At 38.3% G+C, this 10,138-nt stretch overlaps 1 pseudogene; it reads right to left on the reverse strand.

Moving 5' to 3' along the window:
* The window catches only part of LOC118839979, a 71,475-nt pseudogene extending 68,019 nt beyond the window's left edge, over nucleotides 1-3,456 (reverse strand).
* Nucleotides 3,457-10,138: the final 6,682 nt, after the last annotated feature.

The following is a 10,138-nucleotide window of genomic DNA, read 5'->3' on the forward strand; positions in this document are numbered from 1 at the left end:
AAAAGACAAATCTCTGCCTCTAAGGCTTCTTCTTCCTGCTGGCCTCAAGGTGTAAAGACAGCTCTCTGAGCTCTACAATATCATGTGTTGGTGTGGAGGAACAGGGTTGGGAGAGGGGGCAGTTGGTAGAGGTTGCCCTTTGCTCCAGGGGGACACATGCTATAAATACATGGATTCCTAGGCAAGTCTGTATCTGAGATGAAGCCAACTCTTTCGTGTGTCTTGTTTCCTTTGGTACAGGGCCTTTAGAGATGCTTTAAGGCAACTGATTTCTTCTCATATTCCTGGGCACCCAAACAGCAGTGTGTGGCTACCAGAGCGGTCATAACAGAAACAATAGCAGAGGCACATTAATGGAGAGAAAGTGAATTATTCACAGAAAAGTAAATCACTGAAAGATGACACATGGCATTGATCAGGCAACATTCAGTGGAAGTGAAAAGTAATTAATAAGCAGCTCTTGCAAAGAAGCTGTTTGTAAATGTCCAATTTGACTAGAATATTAATTAGCTCCTTGATTGTAATGATTCTACAATTCCTTAGTACTTAACATTCCCTTTTCTGTGTCTAGGAATAAAACAAATTTGATTTATGTTCATACTCTGGATAGCACTTTACTTCCCAATCCCCTTGCTGAGGAAGATCCCATAGATTAGAATAAAAAATGGAAGTGTTCCTCAGAAATCTGAGGTAGAGTAGAATTGGGGAGCCTCATTGCCCTGTTGAGGAGAAAAGTGACCCCAGAGCAATGAACAGGTGATAGGGAAATGCAAAGATCATCACCCTCTGTGGCATATGTGGTACTAGATGGGGGGTGGGGTGGGTGGAGTTACCTATCATTTCTGAGGAGTGAATTCCCATGCTTAATTCCTCTTGAGAATTCCATGTATGGTAGGGTCTTACTTTATTTTATTATTATTTTTTTAAATTAAATTGAGCATGCTAGTCATTTTGTTGGGTGAGTTTGGGATTCTATTAAGTTTGTCCTTGCAGTGGCATGGATCTGTTGGGGAAATTTCAGGTAACTTTTGGTATAGGGACTCAGAGGGTGTTTGCCTATACCACCAAAGGGCTGACAATATTACAGGGATTCCTGTATAAATTTTGGTGTACGCAATGTGGAAATAGATACCTAGAGAATTTTTTGGAGTTTTTCTTTTCTTGTTCACCTCCACCCCCACCTCCCCAGACCTCAGCCTCATGTACTGAGGGAATAATGGCAAATTATCCAGGGCAGTTTGGATTCTCATCGGAGTGCAAATGAGTGACCTCCAGTAGACTACAGGTCCTAGATCTCTATGAGCAAAGGTCTACATTTTTTGGAGAACTGGGTTGGAAATTGAGTTTCTCCATGAGGAGAGGGTTGACTTCATTTTCTCTCTTTTCCCATTAATTGACTACTTTTTTCCATTTAGTGTTCTTCCCTCTTTTCTCAATTTCCTTAAATTAGGACAGATTCCTTATTAAGTGTCAAGCATACATGACTATATAAATGGATGATCTGATGAAGTGAGAGTAGGAGAGAGATCCAAATAGCAAAAATGATGTCAGTTCTCTGGAAAGAAATCAGTAAATACAAATAAAAGTTTGTGAATGAGGAAAGGATACATGAGAAAGAGACACTCAAGAAGGTTATTAGGGTAGCAAGATTTCAGATGACTTTTGAAAGGGCATTTTTTTTTAACCTGAATTTAATCTGAAATTGTAACCCAAGACTAAGGCCAGGCCAGTCAGCTTGGAGTAGCAAAGGATACTAAGCTGAATCAATACAAGGTCAATGATTAGCCTTTGTATTGGTAAATTGCCTTCCTGCACGGTTTGTATCCTGAATTTTCCTCACACTGGTAGCGAAGAAGTTTGGTGCTTCAAATGGCTGACTGACCACCTGGAAGAATTAGAATTACAATCCTAAAATCGTAACGTAAAACATATGCATTCCCCACCTCACCTCAGGTAGTGAAAATGGCTTGTTGTACCTTTTATTTCAAGGCTCCATGGTTATGGTGGGACCAGCAGTTTTCAGACACAGCTACTCTGACCCTGTCACAAGGGCTGATTGGCCTCAGCTTCTCTGATTTAGCTTCCTGATCTGGAGGTATAAAAAGTCCCTGCTGCCTTTAATCATCAGCCTCTCAGACTTGAGTGCCCAAGAACACTTGAGTTGTGATACCCTAATGACTGACCAGATACATTTCCAGGTAGAAACCAGGGTGTCCTGCCCCAGAGAAAGAAGCTAAGTGCCACTGTATCTCTGATGCATATTCTTGCTGTGTTAGGGCAAGTAAACCTCTTCCTTTTGTTAAGTATTCAATGACTTGTGAGTGCCTCATTTTTTTCCAACATGGAACGTGCCAGCCCAGATAAAAGAACTGTGTGTGTTTGTGTGGAGGGATAGATGAGGTGAGGAAAGGATTGAAGTATTTACCTAGAGACTCCCTATAGTCGTGAAACATTTTGCACACACGGGATGCACTTAATTTCATTTTGTGAACACTTACAAAGCAAATTGTTGAATTTCAACTATAGTTATTATCACTACTGTCTATTTTCTAGTTCAGGAAAAAATATTTCAAGACAATTTCTCTCTTTGTAAATTGTCTCTGTTTTTCCCCTATCTCATTGAGTGTAGAATCCTTAGAATCATTTGATTCCTCCATGAAAATGTGTTTATTTAAAAAATACAGCAGCAACATGTTAGGATAAAGAACTATTCTCTACTTTATTTTAAATTTTATAACATACAAATAATTATTGTTCATGGATTGAGCAATAAACATTAAATTTCTGACTGCTGGATCTGCCTCATAGCATTAATGCAAGTTTGTTTACTTTAAGACCAGCAAATGTGTGAGCTATTATTATTAATAATACAATAATGATCATCATAATAATGGAACGCTAATCATTTTCCTGGGAATAAAAACAAAAGTTATCTGCTCTTCTCTCCCCTTTGGTATGGATAAGTGAAGCCCTGACTCTGCAAAGCCCTGGTATTAGCCGCCAATGGCATGATGGGAGCTGAAAGTCCTTCAACTAAGAAGGAAAGGAGATTCAAATAATGCAAAAGTAGAAAAAGGAAGAGGAAATGGAATAATGTGTTCTGAAGAGCACTGAAGGTCAAGATGCAGCCCAGGTGGGTTTTTCTGAAAATCTGAGCCTAATTACATAGGACAAAAGATGGGAATTTAATACTAAAGAAAAGAGTTTGAAACATTTTTGGAAAGGATACCAGAATTGAAGAGGTTATTTGCATCCTGAACATCCTAAAGAACAGAAATGCAGGAGGATGAATACATGCAGACAGCAACAGCAACAGAGTGACAACAGAAAGACCAGTGAGAGATTTCTTTTGAAAGGTACGCAAGGAGACAAGGGTGGAGGTGGAAATCTGGAAGAGGCGTCAGTGAAGAGGCGAACAAGGGGCGTCGTGGACAGAATCTGGCAACACACTTGCATGTGAACGCTTCTTTTGTGGGACTACATTACAATATGGGAGGGTACATGCCAGATGAGGAGAAGAGAAGGGAGATAGAGGGGACTGAGTGATGTGCCAGGGTTAAGTCAAGGACTATAAATGAGGGAAAGGTAACCTCTGCATTCTGACTGAGAAAGAGAAGAGTGTGCAGTGAAGTAGATGAGGAGGAGAGGGAAAAAACTGAAAAGAAGACATTATTTTGGAGGTGGGAGGGGTTCCACTGACGAAGGCTCCTATGGGTGGAGGGAGCTCAGGACTTTACAGAGAATGAGGACTTGGAGTTTAGTGCTTGAAAAGTCTATTTATCCTGGAGTGGGGGAGTTGGAACTGCTGGAGGCAATAGGCACTAGGAGAAATGGAAACTATGGACCCAGAGAAGAATTTTCGAGACAAATGGAGAACAAATAAAGTTGAATAAGAGAGGGAATAGATTGGGGTGGGGATATAAAGGAGGTTCCTTAGCATGGGACAGTATGCTCTTTGATATCTGTAATAACTGATTGTTCAGAAAGTGAGGGGCAACAGAAAAGGGGAATCCATGGGGTAAGCCCTATAAGGCAAAGGTAGAGAGCACCTACAGGGCAGAGTCTAGAACGGATACCTGAGAAGCTTTGTTCGTGTGAAAAATACAGAGAAAAGAGAGAGAGCAGATGATACAGGGGCCATGAATTAGAGAATGAGGATCTAGAGTAAACATAAAGGGAAGATGGATAATGAGGAAGATAAATGAATGACTGAATGAAGAAAGCAAAAATGCTTATGAAAGGAGTGCAAAAAATGAAATATATATGTATATGCAGACACATGTATGTGTATATATAGATTATGTGTATATATGTGTATGTACATATACATATCAACAAATAGCTATATTGTATAATGAATAGGACTAGCTGATGAGCAGGAGAGGAAGGAAGAATCTACTTGACTGAGAGGAAAAAAGAGAGTAGAAATATGTAGCCAGATAGAATCAGGGCAGAGGAACTAACGCTCTAAAGGGAAAGAAGTAACAAATGAGAAGAGGGGACAAGGTGTGAGGGGAAGAGATTCAGTAGGAACAGGAGCACAAAAAAAAGATAAAAAGCGACTGAAGGAACATAATACTGTGTTTATAGCAGAATAGGCAAAAAATCATAACTTGTAAAAGCCATCAATTTTAGCAACAGATGTAAGAAAATAGAGACCTAACTCGTAACTTTAAATGTCAATGTGAACAGTTTAATAAAATGAAAGAGTGACAAAGGGAATAAGAAAACAAAATCCTTTAATCTATTGCTTACAAGAAACACACACACACACACACAAGAACAAAGACATACACAAAATAAAACTGAGAAGATTGAAAAAAATTCACTATGCATCAAGTGAGTGAAAAAAGCAGGGGTTTGTATTGTGCTATCAGACAAATAAAAATTTTAAATGCATAAAATAAAACACATGGGATTACAAAGGAAGCAACAAGGATCAAATGAATTAACATATGTAAAAGTGCTTTGGAAACCTTAAAACACTATACAAATACTAATCATCATCATCATTATTATTCCACATATTCCATAACCTTATCCTGCCCTGCCTTCCCTTCCAATGTGCTCTCTAGATACCCTATTTTATTGTTAAGAAATTTCCTTTCATCTCAGACCTCTTAGTTTTACACTTACATCTTCATGAACCTGTAGAAACCTAGTTCTTCCAGAAGATGCTGCATCCCTGACCACATTCTCTAATACTGATGGACCTTCTCTCTGGACACAGTGGGTCAGGAGGGGAGTCTTCCTCCCCTTCAGGGAGGAAGCTTCTTCCTCAGTGCTGCTTCCAGTCAGTATTGCCATCACTTAGCAACCTATTCTCCTAACCTCTGCCCTTATGTTTGGGGATTTCATCATACAAGTTAACGTTTTCTCAAATATCCTGGCCTCTCAGTTCACCAACCTCCTCAACTTCTATGACTCTCACCTTCATTCCTCCTTGGCTACACCAAGAGACAGGCACATCTGATCTTACCATTTCCCATGTGTTTTACCTGCATTATCCAGAACGCTGAACTTCCTCTATCTGACCTTCACCCTCCTTTCTTCCCAATTTGTCCTGTACTGTACGTCTCCTATACTTATTCTTCAGCCTTGCAGAGGTCTCTAGTTTCTTCATCCTCCCTTTGTTCAGTCCATCACCTCTGCTGTTGTCCTCTTCCTTCCTTCCTGATCTTAACTCTTTTGCTGACTAATTGAACTTCCTATATGAGGTCTACGTTGTCCCCTACTTTCAAATCCCTTCTCACTTTGTCCTGTTGCTACCAGAGTCTGGCCAAACCCTGTCCCCGAATTACACCCCCTCCCGTTGGCTACTGTGTATGTACTGCTGAATGTTGTTGAATGAAGTCAGACTGGTTATATTACACATTCATGTTAGCAAGTCTCATGTGAAATATCCATCCTATGTGGCACCCCTTTTAATCTCCCCTAAGTGATTCTTTAACAAAGTATGCATAGCAGTTGTGATAAATAGTCTTCTCTCTCTTCAAACCAATTTCTTTTTAAAAAAAATTATACTGGTATCATTTGTTTTTATATCACCTGCATTTTTGAATATGTACCTTCCCCTTTCTCCAGGTCATCCAGTAAGATTAGCCGAGTCTGACAGTGTGTTTGAAGTTACAATTCATATACCCACACATCTTCAAAGAAGGAAGAGGAATACAATTTTTCATTTCTTTTTCAGGGTCCTATATAGCTATTATGCTCACACCACACGGTTTCTTTTTTGTTGGGTGTTGTATTTCCACTTACATGAGTGAAGTTATTGTGTATATTGTTTTCTTGGTTCTTCCATTTCATTCTTTATTAATCCACATGTTTTCTTATGCTTCTCTGAATTCTTCACATGAATCATTTCTCTTTTTTTCTTGAAAGAATATAATATTTCATCAGTGGAGAGAGTTCCTGATAGGAATTTTTCTACCAAGGCAGGTCAACACTTTCTTAGAAAGTTGCCTGGGGCACTGAAAGGCTAAGTGATTGAGTTGGATCACAGAATAATTTGTGGAAGGACTTAGCCTCAGCTTCCTGACTCCAAAGCCAGCTCTTAAATCATTATAACATGCTGTCTTTCATTTCTTAGGACATAGTAATAGCCCATGTGCCATAATTTGTTCAGCCATTCTCCAATCAATGAGCATCTACATGGGACCTTTATTTCTGCTTTGACCTCCTTACACACAAATGGGATCTCAAATCAAAGGTTATGGAAATTTTCTTTTATTTTTTAAACATAATTCCAAAATCACTTTATAGTATACTTGGATGCTTTTTACTTTATCTACAATGTATTTTTGTTCAGTTAATATAAAACTAATTATTCCAATCTTTTATAATCTTTTCCAATTTATCCTCAGATTTTTTTTTACCATCTTCACTTTGCATCAGTTTATAGAAGTCTTACCAGGTTTTTCTGAACCCATCCTGCTCATCATTTCTAATAGTACAACAGTAATTCATCACAATCATATACCATAAATTGTTCAGATATTCCCCAATTGGTGGTCATTTCTTAATTTCTAATTCTGTGCCACCATAGAAATTTCTAATTCTGTGCTATAAATTTTTTTTTGTATATATATATATATATATATATATGTATGTATGTCCCTTTCCTTTTTTAAAATTTTTTATCTCTTTGGGATACAGACCTACATGTTGTATTGGGTTTACACAGTTTTATAGCTTTTTGGGCCTAGTTTCCAATTGTTTTCCAGAATGGTAGCATCTGTTCACAACTTCGCCAACAGTGCTTTATTGTCCCAGTTTTCCCACATTCCCTTCAACATGTGTCATTTTCCTTTTCTGTCATATTAGCCAGTCTGGTAGGTGTGGACTTAGTACCTCAAAGTTGTTTTAATTTGCATTTCTCTTATCAACAGTGATTTAGACCATTTTTTTTCAGGTGACTACAGATAGCTTTGATTTCTTTATTTGAAAGCTTCCTGTTCATATCCTTTGAACATTTATCAATTGGAGAATGACTTGTATCCTTATAAATTTGACTCAGTTCCCTACATATTTGAAAAATGAGGCCTTTATCAGAGAATTTACTGTAATTTTTTCAGTTTTGATTGCCGTGTATTTCCCTCACTCCTATTTATCTTTCTTTCTTCTTCTTGCTTTTTCCTTTTACCTTGTCCACCCTCAAAAGTGTTTTGCCCCTTCCTCAATCTGTCCTTTCTTCTATCAGCCTCTATCCCTTTACTTATCCCTTTTTCCTCATACTTCCCTGTAGGGTAAGATAGATTTCTATACCTAACTGACTGTGTATGTTATTCCCTCTTTGAGCCAATTCCAATGAGAGTAAGATTCAAGCATTGTCTGCCACCCCCCACCCCCCCACCCCCACGGTAAAAGCTCTTTTATGCCTGTGTTATATGAGATAATTTATCTCTATTACCTCCGTCATCCATTGCATCCCTTTTTCACTCCTTAATTTTTAAAGATATTATCCACTTATAACACTCCCTCTTTCTTACCCCTTAATTTTATTTTTTAATAATCATCCTATCATAGTCAACTCATACCCATGCCCTATGTCTATGTATACTCTTTTAACTGCCCTAATAATGATAAAGTTTTTAGGAGTTATAAGTATCATTTTCCCATACAGGAATGCAAATAAATAATCTTATTGAGTCCCTTATGACTTCTCTTTCCCGTGTTTTTTTAAATGCTTCTCTTGATTCTTGTATTTGAAAGTCAAATTTTCTATTCAGCTCTGGTCTTTTCATGGGGAATGCTTGAAAGTCCTCTACTTTATTAAATATCTGTTTTTTTCCTGAAGGATTATACTCAGCTTTGCAGGATTAGTGATTCTTGGTTGTAATCCTAACTCCTTTGCCCTCTGGAATATCACATTCAAGGCCTCCAGTCCTTTAATGTAGAAGCTGCTAAATCTTGTGTTACCCTGACTGTGACTCCTTACATTTGAATCATTTCTTTTTGGATGTTTGCAATATTTTCTCCTCGACCTGGGAGCTCTTGAATTTGACCATAGTATTTTCAGGAGTTTTCATTTGGGGATCTCTTTTAGGAGGCAATTGATAGATTGTTTTGACTTCTATATATCTATACATCTATATAGTATCTATATCTAAGATAATCTGAGCAATTTTCCTTGATAATTTCTTGCAAGTTGATGTTTGGGTGCCTTTTGTTTTGATTATGGCTTTTAGATACTCTAATAATTCTTAGGTTATCTCTCCTCCATCTATTTTCCAGGTTGTTTTTCCAATGAGATATTTCACACTTTTTCCTTATTTTTTTCATTCTTTTGATTTCATTTTATCATTTCTTGATATCTTATGGAGTCATTAGCTTCCACTTGCCCAATTCTAATTTTTGAGGAATAAGTTTCTTCAATGAACTTTTGTACATCCTTTTCCATTTGGCCAATCCTACTTTTTATGAAATTCTTTTCTTCAGTGAATTTTTGTACATCTTTTTTCATTTAGTTAATTTGACTTTTTTAGGCATTCTCTTCAGTGGATTCCCCACCCCATCTCCCTTTAAAATCATTTGGCCTATTCTGTTTTTTAAAGTGTTATTTTCTTCAGTATTTTTTGCCCCTCATTTAACAAGCTGTTGATTATTTTTTCATGATTTTCTTGCATCACTCTAATTTCTTTCTCCAATTTTTCCTCTACCACTCTTATTTGGTTTTTTGATTTTCAAAATCCTTTTTGGGCCTGAGAGCAATTCCTATTTTTCTTTGAGGCTTTGGATGAAGCAATTTTGACTTTGTTGTCTTCTGAGTTTTTGTTTTGATCTTCCCTGTCACCATAGTAACTTTCTATGGTCAGGTTAATTTTTTTGTTGTTTGTCCATTTTCATTCAATTTCATGTTAAAGTTGGACTCTGCTCCTGTGGTGGAAGGGAGCACTCTCCCAATCTTCAGGGTTTTTTGAGCTGTTATTTTCAGATCTAGTTTGGGGGCAGGGGCGGTCTGTAAGTTTTCAGTTCTTTCAAAGTGGTATGCTCTAAAGACAGATATGTTTACTTCTTACTTGGCCTAAACTGCTGGTCTGTGAGTGACTATAAGCACTCTTTTCCACTCTGGAACTGTGACTAGGGTCCCTTTTCCCCTGTGGCTGCATGTTCTAATGTGCTAGTGCTCCTTCTCACTTAGGGACTGTGACTCAGAACTGTGTCTAGGCAATGCAACAGCGTCCTGCCCCCAGTGCCAACAAGGGGTCTCCTTTAATCTTCTGACCATTTGCCCAGCCCCTTACCATCTGTGGATTGAGAGCTCCAGAAGCCACAGTTGCCAATTCAGTTCCCTGCCCCTCCTCTCCAAGGCATCCTGCTGGCTTGCCAGGGAGGGTCCTGAGCTGGACTACTCTCTACTCTCCCCTCAGTGAGATAGACTTTTCCTGCTGACCTTCTAAGGTGTCTTGGACTAGAAAATTATCTCACCCTGTCCTTTTGTGGGTTCTGCCACTCCAGAATTTGTTTCAAGGCATTATTTAAAGTTGTTTGGAGGGAAATCTGGGAGAGCTCACTTGAGTCTCTGCCTTTTTTCCACCACCTGGGCTCCACCCTCTTGTTTACAGCTTTAAAAAAAATCAACCCATAGTCTTGAGACTTTTCTGACAGACACGTAGCTGAATAGTGACATTGGCCT

The sequence above is a fragment of the Trichosurus vulpecula genome, chromosome 1, assembly GCF_011100635.1.
Source record: "Trichosurus vulpecula isolate mTriVul1 chromosome 1, mTriVul1.pri, whole genome shotgun sequence".
NCBI classification, from domain to species: Eukaryota; Metazoa; Chordata; class Mammalia; order Diprotodontia; family Phalangeridae; genus Trichosurus; species Trichosurus vulpecula.